This window comes from Puma concolor, chromosome D1 (genome assembly GCF_028749965.1).
Source record: "Puma concolor isolate L17-30 chromosome D1, mPumCon1.1.hap2, whole genome shotgun sequence".
NCBI classification, from domain to species: domain Eukaryota; kingdom Metazoa; phylum Chordata; class Mammalia; order Carnivora; family Felidae; genus Puma; species Puma concolor.
In genome coordinates, this window is record NC_141676.1 from 98,210,128 (window position 1) to 98,226,625 (window position 16,498).

The 16,498-nt window shown below is 39.4% G+C and overlaps 1 long non-coding RNA gene across 11 annotated transcripts in view; it reads left to right on the forward strand.

Moving 5' to 3' along the window:
- Window positions 1–16,498, forward strand: part of LOC147576915 (uncharacterized) — a 69,259-nt gene that overhangs the window by 2,861 nt on the left and 49,900 nt on the right. For 4 of the 11 annotated variants that reach the window (XR_015241281.1, XR_015241283.1, XR_015241282.1 and 1 more), the window contains exon 2: window positions 11,405–11,501. The exons of 1 other annotated variant lie outside the window; for it this stretch is intronic. This is a non-coding gene — a long non-coding RNA (uncharacterized LOC147576915). Of the gene's footprint in view, window positions 1–9,562; window positions 9,715–11,404; window positions 11,502–16,498 lie in introns of all 11 variants that reach the window. 6 more of the 11 variants (XR_015241279.1, XR_015241280.1, XR_015241288.1 and 3 more) reach the window with 4 other exon arrangements.

Consider the following 16,498-nt stretch of genomic DNA (forward strand, 5'->3'; position numbering starts at 1 on the left):
TTTAAATTTTTTTTCCACGTTTTTATTTATTTTTGGGACAGAGAGAGACAGAGCATGAACGGGGGAGGGGCAGAGAGAGAGGGAGACACAGAATTGGAAACAGGCTCCAGGCTCTGAGCCATCAGCCCAGAGCCTGACGCGGGGCTCGAACTCACGGACCGCGAGATCGTGACCTGGCTGAAGCCGGACGCTTAACCGACTGCGCCACCCAGGCGCCCCTGAATTTAGTTTTTAGAGGAAAAGGAGTATTCAAGAAAAAGGTAGATGCACAAGTATCCAAAATCAGATATAGGAAGAGAAGATGTTTAGGCCTCAGCTTGGTGCCATGGATTAGGTTTTAACTTTTAGTATAGTGCTTAATATTTTAGAGATCAGAGCTCCCTCTGAAAAGTAGATGAAATCTATGGTCTCTGTTCCCCTAAAAGTACACATTGTATATAGTAGAAGCTCTTCCTAAACACTGTCCACTTAACGTTTTTTAATGTTCTTTCTGAAATATGCAGCTGATCCCTGGGAAGTACTAAAGAAAGTACTACACAGCTAGTAACCTTCACTTTGGTTCACTCCTGTGTATCTGCGACCCCAGTTGAGAAGAATGCTTAGCAAGAGTTGGTTATGTTTGTTACCAATCTATTTCCATCATACTCATAATTATGTAGCTAAATTACACAAATTGATAAAATTTGAGTCTGCAAAGAAAAAGAACTGTTTCTAAGAAAACCAAGAAGGTCGGGGTGCCTGGGTGGCTCAGTTGGTTAAGCATCCGACTTCAGCTCAGGTCATGATCTCGCGGTAAGTTTGAGCCCCGTGTCGGGAGCCTGGAGCCTGCTTCGGATTCTGTGTCTCCGGCTCTCTCTGCCCCTCCCCCACTTGTGCTCTGTCTCTATCAAAAATAAATAAAATGTAACAAAGAAAACCAAGAATGCTTTGGAAAGACGGGATAAAGGTGAATGCTAATAAAAAATAGCTATTCATGTTATTTTCTACTTTTTGTGTTGTGTAAGGCTTTAGATTGTATTTTTTCAACGTGGGTCATTTTAACTGCAAAGATAGTTCCATCAAAAGGCAAAGATGTTCAAAATTTAATACTGTGCAATTAAGATGTAAAGACACTAATTGTATAAATGTCTGTTTTTATATCTTGTCCACAATGATCATTTCTTCTCCCTCTCATCATTAACAAATGTTTAAATAAATTGCTTAAAACTTAAAAAAAAAAAAAACTATTGAATTGGGTGTAGGCAAAGTGGTTATGAGCAACTAGAAAGACTTTTTTTTTCTAAGTTTTTTCACTTATTTTGAGAGAGAGTGAAACCATGGTAGGGGAGGGGCAGAGAGGGAAGGAGAGAGAGAGAATCCCAAGTAGGTCCCGATGCGTGGCTCAAACTCACAAACTGTGAGATCATGACCCGAGCCGAAACCAAGAGTCAGACGCTCAACTGACTGAGCCACCAACAAGCCCCCTAGAAAGACTTTTTAAAGCCCCAGGTCTGGTAGGATTCTGCATTCGATTTGATTTGCAAGAGTCTTTGACTTGTCTCTGCTTTGAACAAGATGAAACTGAAAGTCAAATGCAAAGCACTAGGCATATAGTTTGTGCAAGAACTCCAATCAGACGGACCATACTCAAGAGAAAGGCCTTGGAGAATGACAAGGGAGTACATATCTAGGTAAAAATAATATTCTTTTTTTTCCTAAGTTAGAATTCCAAGGTTTCGTTTTTTTTTCTTTAATTTTATTTTTTAAATTTACATCCAAATTAGTTAGCATATAGTGCAACGGTGATTTCAGGAGTAGATTCCTTAGTGCCCCTTACCCATTTAGCCCATCCCCCCTCCCACAATCCCTCCCATAACCCTCAGTTTGTTCTCCATATTTAAGAGTCTCTTCTGTTTTGTCCCCCTCCCTGTTTTTATATTTTTGTTTCCCTTCCCTTATGTTCATCTGTTTTGTCTCTTAAAGTCCTCATATGAGTGAAGTCATAGGATTTTTGTCTCTCTCTGACTAATTTCACTTGACATAATACTCTCCAGTTCCATCCACGTAGTTGCAAATGGCAACATTTCCTTCTTTTTGATTGCCGAGTAATAGTCCATTGTGTGTGTGTGTGTGTGTGTGTGTGTGTGTGTGTGTGTGTAAATAAATAAATAAATAAACACACACACATACATACACCACATCTTCTTTATCCATTCATCCATGGATGGACATTTGGGTTCTTTCCATACTTTGGCTATTGTTGATAGTGTTTCTATAAACGTGGGGGTGCATGTGTCCCTTTGAAACAGCACACCTGTGTCCCGTGGATAAATGCCTACTAGTGCAATTGCTGGGTCGTAGTTCTATTTTTAGTTTTTTGAGGAACCTCCATACTGTGTTCCAGAGTGGCCGCACCAGCTTGCATTCCCAAAAAATAATATTCTTAAGGCATATATATTGATAAGGATACAGGTTAGGCTTCATGTGACAGACACCCAAAATAATAGTGATTTACTCCAGAGAAAAGTTTTTCTTTTCTTTCACATAAAAGTGTTAATTAGCATGGCTGTCTGCGGCCACAAACCCCCAAATTATAATGACTCCGACACAATAGAAATTTATTTATCACTCACAGATAGTTCAAATGGATGATCCTGGTCCCTGGGTAGCCCTCCTCTACAGGGTGATTCAGGGATCCAGGTTTTTCCATCTTGTAGTTCTGCTATTTTCATAACTTTCTGTGTCTTATCTAGAGGAATGGGCAAGGCAATGGAACCTGCATAGCCACATTTTAAAAGCCTTGGTCTGAAAATTCCATACATCATCTCTCACATTCTGTTGGCTATAACTCTGTTACCTGGCCACATCTAACTGTTAGGGAGGCTGAGAAACAGCCTGGTAGAAATCGGCTGGAAGTCTGTTTGTTCAGCTAAAATCAGAGTTTCTGTAACTGTAACAGTTAACTATTGCTTTGTAACAAATCGCCCCAAAATGTAACGGCTTAAAGCAAGAAACATTTACTTCACAGTTTCTGTGGAGCAGGAATCTGGATGCAGCTTAGTCTAGGTGTTGGCCAAGGCTGTCTTTGGAGAGGAGTGCTTCTGGGCTCACTCTGTTGGCTGTCAGCAGCCTCAGAAGATCCACTTCCAAGCTCACTCACAAGGCCATTGGCAGCCATCAAGTCCTTGTTGGCTATTGCCAGAGGAAATGATTGCTTGTCCTGTGGGCTTCCTCAGAGGGCAGCTCATAACATGCAAGCTGGAACAGAGGAGGAAGGGGAGAAAGCAAGAGAATGAGCAAGATGAAAGCCAGAATCTTTTTGTAACTTAATCTCAGAAGTGATATTCTATCACTTTTGCCATATTCTTTTGTTAGAAGCAAGTCATAGGCCCAGTCCACATTCAAGGGAGTGGATTTCACAACACGAATACCGGGAGGCAGGGACTCATAGGTTGTATTTTAGATGCTGTCATTAATTACTCTGAGAGAAGGGAAAGCAGATAACTGAGAAACAAGCAACCTATTCCAGTGTATTTATCTTTCTTTTTTATGGTTCCACACTTCAGTAAGCTTTTTCAGTTAACCAACCAATTCCAAATATGTTGGATAATAATAAAAACTAACACTTTAACAAGTGTCAACCACCAATTTTAGTCCTTTATTTGTATTATCTTGTTAAAATGCTGACACCAACCCTTTGAGGTAAATGCATTTTTGTGAACAATTTATAGACCAAGAAATTGAAAGCACAGAGAATTAAAAAAAATTTTCTTTTTTTAAACTTTCATTTATTTTTGAGAGAGAGAGAGAGACAGAGCATGACCAGGGGAGGGGCAGAGAGAGAGAGAGAGAGAGACAGAATCTGAAGCAGGCTCCAGGCTCTGAGCTATCAGCACAGAGCCTGACCTGGGGCTCAAACCCATGAACTGTGAGATGACCTGATCCAAGCCGACGGCTTAATCGGCTGAGCCACCCAGGTGCCCTGAAAGCACAGAGAATTTAAATAACTTGGCCAAGGGCACACAACCTCTCCACACTCCTCACTCTTTCTCTTCACTCAGGCAGTCCACTGGACCCCACCATGGTTCTGTCCCTGTCCCACAGCCTAGAAACTCTCTTAGGTCAGAAAACTGGGTCGGTCACTGGGCTCATTCATTTGTTTCCTGTTTCTCAGGCAGTACTATCCTCCATTGCTTGACTTCCTCACAGATGACCTCACTAATGCTGACCAGGAAGTCCCAGGCTGATTGGTTTAAAATTCCACTCCTGGGGGAGGCCGAGACTGCAGTTCAGTTCGGTATGAAGTCTTGGTGGGGCTTCATAAAAGTGACACTCCACTTTGGGCCTGTTGTTTCTTTTTAGCACTCCCTTAGATGGACTCCATAGCAGAGAAGAACAGAGGATCGTTCACAGGCACCCATGACGCACACCCATAAGTTTCCGGAAATAACAAAGGAAGAGACAGTGGGTAAAGGAGCAGTCCTGTGACATTTGAACTGTTAATGTTGAGGTGTTGTCATTCCTAACCGTGGGCTCATGGTGCCTGAGGAAGTTTGAGTTATAAATAAAAAGTATGTTCTGGAATAGAAGAGTGCACAGAGATGGTATTGACTTTCTCTAAGGAACTCCATGCAGCTTCACAGGTCAAGCTAAGACTTGAAGGAGAAATGGGAGTTCACCAGTGTCAGGTGAGAGGTAGGACAATAAGGGGGAGGGAATTGTTTGTGCTGTGGGTGACAGCCTAGAAGACCACAGCATGTTCTGGAATGTGAACATGGCCCTATAAAGCTCAAGTTGAGGGGTGCCTGGGTGGCTCAGTCATTTGAGCCTCTGGCCCTTGATTTTGGCTCAGGTCATGATTTCACGGTTCTTGGGATTGAGCCCTCTGTGCTGTCAGCACAGAGCCTGCTTGGGATTCCCTCTCTCCCGCTCTGTCTCTCTCTCTAAATAAATAAATAAACATTTAAAAAACACCCAAGTTGAGAATTGTCTTATAAACTGTGTTGTCTAAATGGAGTGTCTCTCAATCAGATGGGGCCCCAGATGTGGGGCAATGGTCAGGTGGAAGCAGGTGGTGCAAGAGGTGAAAGGATTCTCCTGGGGCAGAACAAAGGCAATAAAAGTTTATTGAAAGGTTTATTGAATATGTCCTGGGGGGCAGGACAGCAGAGAGGCTATCTGAAACAAGGTAGTGGGAGGAGGTTGTTTTTAGGGAAGGAAGGTGAGGAGGTATGGCGAAATATGGAATTCTCCCTTTTTGGTAACTATGCTTGGTTGTAAGTATCCCATTGGTCAGTTAGGGCCTAAGGATATTTTGAGGTGAGTCGCCTGATGGGCCTGTCTGTACCCAGTGGGCGGGCCCTTTCTACATTCTTTCGCTCAAGCCTGCTTGCCTAAAAGTGGCCTCTACATAAATGAGACCTAGAAGGATGCACCGATGATTGGGTTCTATTTGTTGGCATCCTTTGAAGCTTGGGATGAATTTCTCCATGGGAGGATTTAATTTGCATCTGCTGGGTTTCCTGGGAGTCCTCTAATCCAAGATCACTCTAAAATTCTCACTTTGAGGTTTTTAATACTACCAACACAATAAGAATTTGGCCTGTGGGCTGGCTTTTAGTCCTAAAGTTTTGTTGTTTTTGTTAAGATTTTATTTTTAAGTAATGTGTACATCCAACGTGGGGCTCAAACCTACAACCTTGAGATCAAGAGTCCCATGCTCCACCAACTGAACCAGCCAGGCGCCCCTCAGTTCTAAGTTCTTGTCTGTGATTTCCTCCCTTTGCTCAGGACCAACATTTGAATTTATTTATTTGCTTCTGTAGTCCCCTGGAGCCAGGGGTGGAAATTTTTTAGTGAAGAAGTTTATCCAGATACCTAGGTCACCAAATAATCAGAAACAGAATGAAAACCGTCTTTTGAAAAGGCTAGCGTTTTATTTACTGTCACCTTATATGCTGAGAAAACTATTTCCAGATTTCTTTGCTTTATAAAATTTGGGGAAAGGAAAGAACGTGGAAATGGCTAATCCAATGACAGAGAGCTGGACTTTTGCAAATATTTTTAATCTACTTATCACCAATGGGCCTTGAATGCCAGAGCAAATTTAGTCTGGTCTCTAGGTTAGTGACAAGAACAATAAATTTGAAGGCTTGCGTCCAATGCCAGCATTGTTACACATAAAGTTTGTGACTTTGGGGATTCATTCCTCCCCTGTAAAACACAGGACACGAATGCATACTGTACCTATTACATTCTAGGGCTACCATAACAAAATGCCACAATCTGGGTGGCTTAAAACAACAGAAATTTATTGTCTGACGGCTCCGGAGGCTGAAAGTCCAAAGTCAAGGTGCCAGCAGGGACATGCTGTCTCTGAAAAATTTACGAAAGAATCCTTCCTTGCCTCTTCTGATTTGAGGTTCCTTCCTCAGTGCCTTGGCTTGCAGTGACCTCACCTCAACCTCTGCCTCTGTCAGTTACATGGTGTTCTCCCTGTATGTATATCCAAATTTCCGTTCTTAGTAAGGACATCAGTTATTAAGGGTTCGTACTACTCCGGTAGGACCTCATTTTCATTAACTGATTCTTTCTGTAACAATTCTATTTCCAAATAAGATCACCTCCGGAAACACTGGGAGCTAGGACTCCAACGTTCCTTTTTGTGGAATTCAACCCAACTCATAACAACTATCTTCTAGGTCACTCCCTCCTCTGTTCCTCACAACACATCGTAGGTATTGTATATACCTTAGTTAAACACTTCTCGTTTTTTTTTTTAAGGCTGCTGACCTTTTTAAAAAAAATACCGGTATAATTAACATACAATGTTATGCTGGTTTCATGTGTACAGTACAGTGATTCAATAATTCTAAATGTAGGGGCACCTGGGTGACTCATTTGGTTAAGTGTCCAACTTCTGCTCGGGTCATGATCTCCCGGTTTGTGGGTTCAGGCCCCACATGTGTCAGCACAGAGCCCGACAGCACTGGAGCTTGCTTCAGATTCTGTGTCTTCCTCTCTCTGCCCCTCCCCCGCTCACACTCTGTCTCTCTCAAAAATAAATAAACATTTAAAAAATTTAAAAGAAAACAAAAAACAACAATTCTAAACATTACTCCGTGCTCATCAATGCAAGTGTACTCCTAGTCCGCTTTTCCTATTTCACCCATTCCCCCATGCACCTTCCTTCTGGTAACCATCTGTTTGTTCTCTACAGTTAAGACACTGTTTTTTGGTTTGTCTCTTTTTTAATTTGTTTGTTGTTTTGTTAAATTTCACATATGAGTGAAATTATATGGCATTTGTCTCTCTCTGACTTACTCCACTTAGCATTATGCCCTCTACATCCATCCATGTTGTTGCAAGCGACAAGATTTCATTCTTTGTTTTATGGCTGAATAATAGTAGTGTGTGTGTGTGTGTGTGTGTGTGTGTGTGTGTGTGTGTGTGTGTGTGTGTGTGTGTGTCTGGGTGTCTGTGTGTCTGTGTGTACCGCATCTTCTGTATCCACTCCTCTATCAGTGGATACTTGGACTGCTTCTATAGTTTGCCTATAGTAAATAATGCCGTAAACATAGGTATGCCTATATCTTTTTGATTTGGTGTATTCATATTCTTTGGGTAAATACCCAGTAGTGGAATTACTGGATCGTAGGGTAATTCTATTTTTCATTTTTTTGAGGAACCTCCTCCATACGGTCTCCCACCAGTGGCTGCACCATTTTGCATTCCCACCAATAATACACGGGGGTTCCCTTTTTTCTACATCCTTGCCAATCCTTGTTGTTTCTTATGTTTTTGATTTTAACCATTCTGACAGGTGTGAGGCGACACCTCGTTGTATTTCTGATTTATATTTCCCTGATGATGAGGGATGTCGAGCATCTTCTCATGTGTCTGTTGGCCATCTGGATGTCTTCTTTGAAGAAGTGTCTGTTCATATCTTCTTGTTTTTTTAACTAGATCATTTTTTAGTGTTGGGTTGTATCAGTTCTTTGTATATTTTGAATACTGACCATTTATCAGCTAGCTATGTCATTGGCAAATATCTTCTGCCATTAGTAGGTTGTCTTTTTGGTTTTTTGATTGTTTCCTTTGCTGCTCAGAAGCTTTTTGTTTTGATGTAGCCCCAGTACTTTATTTCTGCTTGAAGTTATCACAGATAACTTCTGCTATTTCCCTTGCCTCAAGAGATATATCTAGAAAGAAGTTGCTGCGGCCACTGTCAGAGAAATTACTCTCTGTGTTCTCTTCCAGGCTTTTTATGGTTTCAGACCTTATGTTTAGGTCTTTAATCCATCTTTATTTTTTTTAATTTTATAACATTTATTTATTATTGAAAGAGACAGAGCGCGAGCAGGGGAGGGGCAGACACACACACACACACACACACACACACACACACACACACACACACAGAATCTGAAGCAGGCCCCAGGCTCTGAGCTGTCAGCACAGAGCCCGATGTGGGGCTCGAACTCACAAACCGCGAGATCATGACCTGAGCCAAAGTTGGACGCCTAACCGACTGAGCCACCCAGGTGCCCCATCTTGAGTTTATTTTTGTGTTTGGTGTGAGAAAGTGGTCCGGGTTCATTCTTTGCATGTAGCTGTCCAGTTTTGCCAGCAATGTTGAAGAGATCATGTTTTCCCCATTGTGTATTCTTGCCTCCTTTGTCAAAGATTAATTGACTATATAGTTATGGGTTCTCTGTTCTTTTAATTTATATGTCTGTTTTTGTGTCAGTACCATACTGTTTTGGTTACTACAGTTTTGGATTATATCTTGAAATCTGGGATTGTGATAACTTCAGTTTTGTTCTTCTTTTTCAAGATTGCTTTGGCTATTTGGGGGTCTTTTGTGCTTCTGTACAAATCTTAGGATTATTTATTGTAATTCTGTAAAAAATGATGTTAAGTATTTTGATAAGGATTGCATTAAGCCTATAGATTGCTTTGGGTAGTATGGACATTTTAACAATATTCTCCCAATCCATGACCATGTAATATCTTACCGTTTATTTGTGTCATGTTCAATTTCTTTGATCAGTGTTTTATAGTTTTCATAGTACAGGTCTTTCACCTTCATGTTTAAGTTTAATTCTAGCTATTTTATTATTTTTGGTGCAGTTGTGAGTGGGGTTGTTTCCTTCTTCTACGTCATCATTAATGTATAGAAATGCAACATATTTCTGTATATTGATTTGTATCCTGCAAACTTACTGAATTCATTGATCAGTATTAGTAGTTTTTTTGGTGGAGTCTTCAGAATTTTCTACATATGGTATCATGTCATCTGCAAAGAGTGAAATGTTTACTTTTTCCTTACAAATTTGGATGACTTTTCTTTCTTTATGTTGTCTAATTGCTGTGACTTGGACTTCCAGTACTATGTCGACTAGAAGTAGTAAGAAGTGGACATCCTTGTCTTGTTCCTGACCTTGAGGGGAAAGCTCTCAGTTTTCCCCAATTGAGTATGATGTTAGCTGTGAGTTTTTCATATATGGCCTTTATGATGTTGAGGTATGTTCCCTCTAAACCTACTTTAAGTTTTTTGTTTTGTTTTGTTTTGTTTTACCAGGAATGGATGCTGTACTTCTGATGCATTTCTGCATCTACTGAAATGATCATATGGTTTTTATCCTTTTTCTTGTCGATGTGATGTATCATGTTGATTGATATGTAAATATTGATCCACCCTTGCATCCCTGGAATAAGTGCCACTTGATTATGGTGAGTGATTTTTTTCATGTGTTGTTGGATTTGGTTTGTTAATATTTGGCTGTGGATTTTGCATCTATGTTCATCAGAGATATTGGCCTGTAGTTCTCTTTTTTTTTTGTAGTGTCTTTATCTGGCTTTGGTATCAGGGTAATACTGGCCTCATAAGATGAATTTGGAAGGTTTCCTTCCTTTTCTATTTTTTGGAGTAATTAGAGGAGAATAGGTTACGCTTCTTTAAATGTTTGATAGAATTCACCTATGAAGCCATCTGGTCCTGGACTTTTGTTTGTTAGAAGTTTTTTGATTACTGAATCAATTTCATTGCTAGTAATTGATCTGTTCAAATTTTCTCTTTCTTACTGATTCAGTTTGGGAGGTTATGTGTGTCGGGAAATCCATTTCTTTTAGGTTGTTCAATTTGTTGGCATGTAATTGTTCATAATACAGTACTCTCTTATGTTTCTTTGTATTTCTGTGATGTGATTTTTCTTCTTTCATTTCTGATTTTGTTTATGTAGGTCCTCTTTCTTTTTTTGATGAGACTGACTGGAGGTTTATCAATTTTGTTGACCTTTTCAAAGAACCATCTTATGGCTTCATTGATTTATTCTATATTTTAGTTTATATTTTGTTTATTTCTGCTCTAATCTCAATATTTCCTTCTACTGGTTTGGGTCTTGTTTATTCTTCTTTTTCCAACTCCTTTAGGTATAAGTTTGGGTTGTTTGAGGTTTTTTTTTTTCTTTTTTTTTTTTTTTGCTTCTTGAAGTAGGCCTGTATTGCTAAAACTTCCCTCTTAGAATAGCTTTTGCTGCATACCAAAGATTTGGGGCCATTATGTTTTCATTTTCATTTATCTCCGTGTATTATTATTGTTTTAAATATAATTTGTTGTCCAGTTAGCTAACATACAGTGTGTACAGTGTGCTCTTGGCTTCGGGAGTAGATTCCCATGATTCATCGCTTACATACAGCACTCAGTGCTCATCCCAACAAATGCCCTCCTCGATGCCCATCACCCATTTTCCCCTCTCCTTCTGCCCCCTCCATCAACCCTCAGTTTGTTCTCTGTGTTTAAGAGTCTCTTGTGGTTTGCCTCCCTCTATGTTTGAAACTATTTTTCCCCCTTCCCTTCCCCATGGTCTTCTGTTAAGTTTCTCAGATTCCGCTCATGAGTGAAAACATATGACACCTTTCTTTCTCTGACTGACTTATTTCACTTAGCATAATGCCCTCCAGTTGTTGGAAGTGACAAGATTTCATTCTTTCTCATTGTCAAGTAGTATTCCATTGTATATATAAACCACATCTTTATTCATTCATCAGTTGATGGACATTTGGACTCTCTCCATAATTTGGCTATTGTTGAAAGAGCTGCTATAAACTTTGGGGTACATGTGCCCCTATGAATCAGCACTCCTGTATCCTTTGGATAAATTCGTAGTAGTGTTATTGCTGGGTCATAGGGTAATTCTATTTTTAATTTTTTAAGGAGCCTCCACACTGTTTTCTAGAATGGCTGCACCAGTTTGCATTCCCTTCCAACAGTGCAAGAGGGTTCTGTTTTTCCACATCCTCACCAACGTCTGTTGTTTCCTTAGTTGTTAATTTTAGCCACTCTGTTTGGCGTGAGGTGGTATCTCAATATGGTTTTGATTTGTGTTTCCCTGATGATGCGTGACATTGAGTATCTTTTCAGGTGTCTGTTGGCCATCTGGATGTCTTCTTTGGAGAAGTGTCTATTCATGTCTTCTGCCCATTTCTTCACTGGATTATTTGTTTTTGGGGTAAGTTTGGTAAGTTCTTTATAGATTTTGGATACTAACCCTTTACCTGGTATGTCATTTGCAAATATCTTCTCCCATCCCATTGGTTGCCTTTTAGTTTTGCTGATTGTTTCCTTCGCTGTGCAGAAGCTTTTTATCTTGTTGAGGTCTCAATAGTTCATTTTTCCTTTTGTTTCCCTTGCCTTCGGAGACGTGTCAAGTAAGAAGTTGCTGTGGCCAAGGTCAGAGAGGTTTTTGCCTGCTTTCTTCTCTAGGATTTTTGATGGCTTCCTGTCTTATGTTTGGGTCTTTCATCCATTTTGAGTTTATTTTTTGTGTATGGTGTAAGAAAGTGGTCCAGGTTCATTCTTCTGCATGTTGCTGTCCAGTTTTCCCAACACCGTTTGCTCAAGAGACTGTTTTTATTCCATTGGATATTCTTTCCTGCTTTGTCAAAGATTAGTTGGCCATATGTTTGTTGGTTCATTTCTGGATTCTCTATTCTGTTCCATTGATCTGAGTGTCTGTTTTTGTGCCAATACCATACGGTCCTGATGGTTACAGCTTTGTCATACATCTTGAAGTCTGGGATTGTGATGCCTCCTGCTTTGATTTTCTTGTTCAGGATTGCTTTGGCTATTTGGGGTCTTTTCTGGTTCCATGCAAATTTTAGGAATGTTTGTTCTAGTTCTGTGAAGAATGCTGGTGTTATTTGACATGGATTGCGTTGAATATGTAGATTGCTTTGGGTAGTATTGACATTTTAACAATATTTGTTCTTCCAATCCATGAGCATGGAATATTTTTCTATTTTTTTGTGTGTCTTCTTCAATTTCTTTCATAAACTCTCTATAGTTTTCATTGTATACATTTTTCATCTCTCTCGTGAGGTTTATTCCTAGGTATTTTATGGATTTTGGTGCAATTGTAAATGGAATTGATTCCTTGATTTCTCTTTCTGTTGCTTTCTTATTGGTGTATTCTCTTTTCTTCACATTCTTGCTGACACTTGTTATTTCTTGTCTTTTTTATACTAGCCATCCTACCAGGTGTGAAGTGGTATCTCAATGTGGTTTTGATTTCTGTTCCCCTGATGGTAAGTGATGTTGAGCATCTTTTGATGTGTCTTTTGGCCATCTGGATGTCTTCTTAGGAAAAGTGTCTATTCACGTTTTCTGCCCATTTCTTCACTGGATTATTTGTTTTTGGGGTGTTGAGTTTGGTAAGTTCTTTATAGATTTTGGATACTAACTCTTTATCTAGTATATCATTTGCAAATATCTTCTCCCATCCCGTCGGTTGTCTTTTAGTTTTGTTGATGTTATCCTTTACAGTGCAGAAGCTTTTTATCTTGTTGAGGTCTCAATAGTTCATTTTTGCTTTTGTTTCCCTTGCCTTCAGAGATGTGTCAAGTAAGAAGTTGCTGTGGCCCAAGTCAAAGAGGTTGTTGCTTGTTTTCTCCTCTAGAGTTTTGATGGTTTCCTGTCTCACATTTGGGTCTTTCATCCATTTTGAGTTTATTTTTGTATTCGATGTAAGAAAGTGGTCCAGTTTCATTCTTCTGCATTTTGCTGTCCAGTTTTCCCAGCCCCATTTGCTAAAGAGACTGTCTTTTTTCCATTGGATACTCTTTCCTGATTTGTCAAAGATTAGTTGGCCGTACATTTGTGGGTCCAATTCTGGGTTCTCTATTCCTTTGATCTGAGTGTCTGTTTTTGTGCCAATACCACACTGTCTTGATGGTTACACCTTTGTAGTGGAGGCTAAAGTCTGGGATTGTGGTGCCTGCCGCTTTGGTTCTCTTTTTCAACATTACATTGGCTATTCGGAGTTTTTTGTGGTTCCATACAAATTTTAGGATTGTTTGTTCTAGCTCTGAGAAGAATGCCAGTGCAATTTTGATTGAGATTGCATTGAATGTGTAGATTGCTTTGGGTAGTATTAACATTTTAACAATATTTATTCTTCCAGTCCATGAGCATGGAATGTTTTAACATTTCTTTGTGTCTTCTTCAATTTCTTTCATAAGTTTTCTATAGTTTTCAGCATACAGATATTTTACATCTTTGGTTAGGTTTATTCCTATGTATTTTATGGTTCTTGGTGCGATTGTAAATGGGATCGATTTCTTGATTTCCCTTTCTGTTGTTTCATTATTGGTGTATAGAAATGCAACCAATTTCTGTACATTGATTTTGTATCCTGCAACTTTGCTGAATTCATGTATCAGTTCTTGTAGCTTTTTGGTGGAGTCTTTATGGTTTTCCATATAGAGTACCATGTCATCTGTGAGAAGTGAAGGTTTGACTTCTTTGCCAATTTTGATGCCTTTGATTTCCTTTTGTTGTCTGATTGCTGAGACTAGGACTTCCAATATTATGTTAAACAACAGTGGTGAGAGTGGACATCCCTGTCGTGTTCCTGATCTCAGGGGGAAAGCTCTCAGTTTTTCCCCATTGAGAATGATATTAGCTGTGGGCTTTTCATATGTGGTTTTTATGATGGTAAGGTGTGTTCCTTCCATCCCAACTTTCTTGAGGGTTTTTATTAAGAATGGGTGCTGTAGTTTGTCAAATGCTTTTTCTGCATCTATGTCCCAGACTAGGAGTCTCTTGTCCAGCAAGAGAGCAGACCCAGAATTGAATGCAAGAGAGGTTAATGTCTGGAAGGAGACAAGAGCCCCGAGCAGGGGTTTTTTCTCCATATTTATTGAGCACTCAAGATCTTATACATGTGTGAACATGAAGAAAACAAGATCTTAAACACAGGTTGAACATGAAGAAAGCAATTAGATAGTAATCATTAACTTATGTGTGTATGAAGCAAAGGGTCTGGGGGGGCAAGTGGAGTTTGTGATCAAAGTACAATAGTATATTGGTGTTAGATAGAAAGTAATTTCCTGCAGGTGATATAACAAGTTACTAATGATCCCCTTACAATATCTCACTAGCTATTATCGGATGCTTTCTCCCGGTAGTGGTGGCTTTCCGCCCTAAGCTTTTTTCTAACCCATTTATGTAAGCAGTACCTATTTCCCCGCACATCTATTGACAGGATTATATCGTTCTTACCCTTTCTTCTATTAATGTGGTATATCACATTGACTGATTTGCAAATGTTGAACCAGCCCTGCAGTCCAGGAATGAATCTCACTTGATCATGATGAATAATTCTTTTAATACACTGTTGAATTCTATTTGCAAGTATCTTTTGAAAATTTTTGTATCCATGTTCATCAGGGATATTGGCCTGTAACACTTTTTTAGTGAGGTCTCTGTATGGTTTGGGAATCAAGGTAATGCTAGCTTCATAGAATGAGTCTGGAAGCTTTCCTTCTGTTTCTATTTTTTGGAATATCTTGAGAAGCATAGGTATTGACCGTGCTTAAAATGTTTGGTAGAATTCCCCTGGGAAGCCATGTGGCCCAGGACTCTTGCTCGTTGGGAGATTTTTGATAACTGATTCAGTTTCTTTGCTGGTTATGGGTCTGTTCATATTTTCTATTTCTTCTCATTTGAGTTTTGGTAGTGTGTGGATGTGTAGAAATTTGTCCATTTCTTCCAGATTGTCCAGTTTGTTGACATATAATTTTTTATAGTATTCTCTAATAATTGTATTTCTGTGGTGTTGGTTGTGATCTCTCCTCTTTCGTTTGTGATTTTATCTTTGGGTCCTCTCTCGTTTCTTTTTGAGAAGTCTGGCTAGGGGTTTATCAGTTTTGTTTATTTTTTCAAAATACCTGCTGTTAGATTCATTGATCTTTTCTACTTTTTTAAAAATTCTGTATTGCTTATTTCTGATCTAATCTTTATTATTTTTCTTCTGCTGGACTTGAGGTTTCTTTGCTGTTCTGTGTCTAGTTCTTCTTTAGGTGTATGGCTAGGTTTTGTATCTGGGATTTTTCTTGTTTCTTGATCTAGGCCTGGATTGCAATGGATTTTCCTCTTATGACTGCTTTGTTGCATCCCAAAGGGTTTGGACTGTCATGTTTTCATTTGTTTCCATATATTTTTAATTTCTTTTTTCATTGTCTGGTTAACTTATTCTTTAGTAGGATGTTCTTTAACCTCCATGCATTTGGAGGCTTTCCAAATTTTTCCTTATGGTTGATTTCAAGTTTCATAGCATTGTGATCTGAAAGTATGCATGTTATGATTTCAATTCTTTTATATTTATTGGGGGCTGTTTTGTGACTCAGTATGTTATCTATCTCGGAGAATGTTCCATGTACACTCGAGAAGAATGTGTGTTCTGCTTTTGGATGAAAAGTTCTGACTATATCTGTCAAGTCCATCTGGTCCAGTGTATATCATTCAAGGCCATTGTTTCTTTATTGATTTTCTGTCTAGATGATCTGTCCATTGTTGTTAGTGGAGTATTAAAGTCCCCTGCAAGATTGCTTATGTTTGTGATTTATTGATTTATTTATTTGGGTGCTTCAAGTTGGGGGCATATACATTTACAATTGTTAGCTCTTCTTGATGGATAGACCCCATAATTATGATATAATGCCCTTCTTCATCTTGTTACAGCCTTTAGTTTAACATCTTTTTTAATGTTTATTTTTGAGAGAGACAGAGCGTGAGTGGGGGAGGGACAGAGAGAGAGAGTCAGACAGACAGACAGAATCTGAAGCAGGCCTCAGGCTCTGAGCTGTCAGCACAGAGCCTGATGCGGGGCTTGAACCCATGAGCTGTGAGATCATGACCTGAGCCGAAGTTGGAAGCTTAACCAACTGAGCCACTGAGGCGCCCCTACAGCCTTTAGTTTAAAATCTAGTTTGTCTGATATAAGCATGGCTACCCCAGCTTTCTTTTGACTTCCAGTAGCATGATAGATGGTTCTCCATGTCTTTTGATTGGGGCACTTAGTCCATTTACATTCAGAGTTATTATTGGAAGATAAGGATTTAGTGTCATTGTGTTATCTGTAAGTTTCATGCTTGTGGTGATGTTTCTGGTCCTTTGTAGTCTTTGCAGCATTCCACTCACAGAGTCCCCCTTAGGATCTCTTGCAGGCCTGGTTTG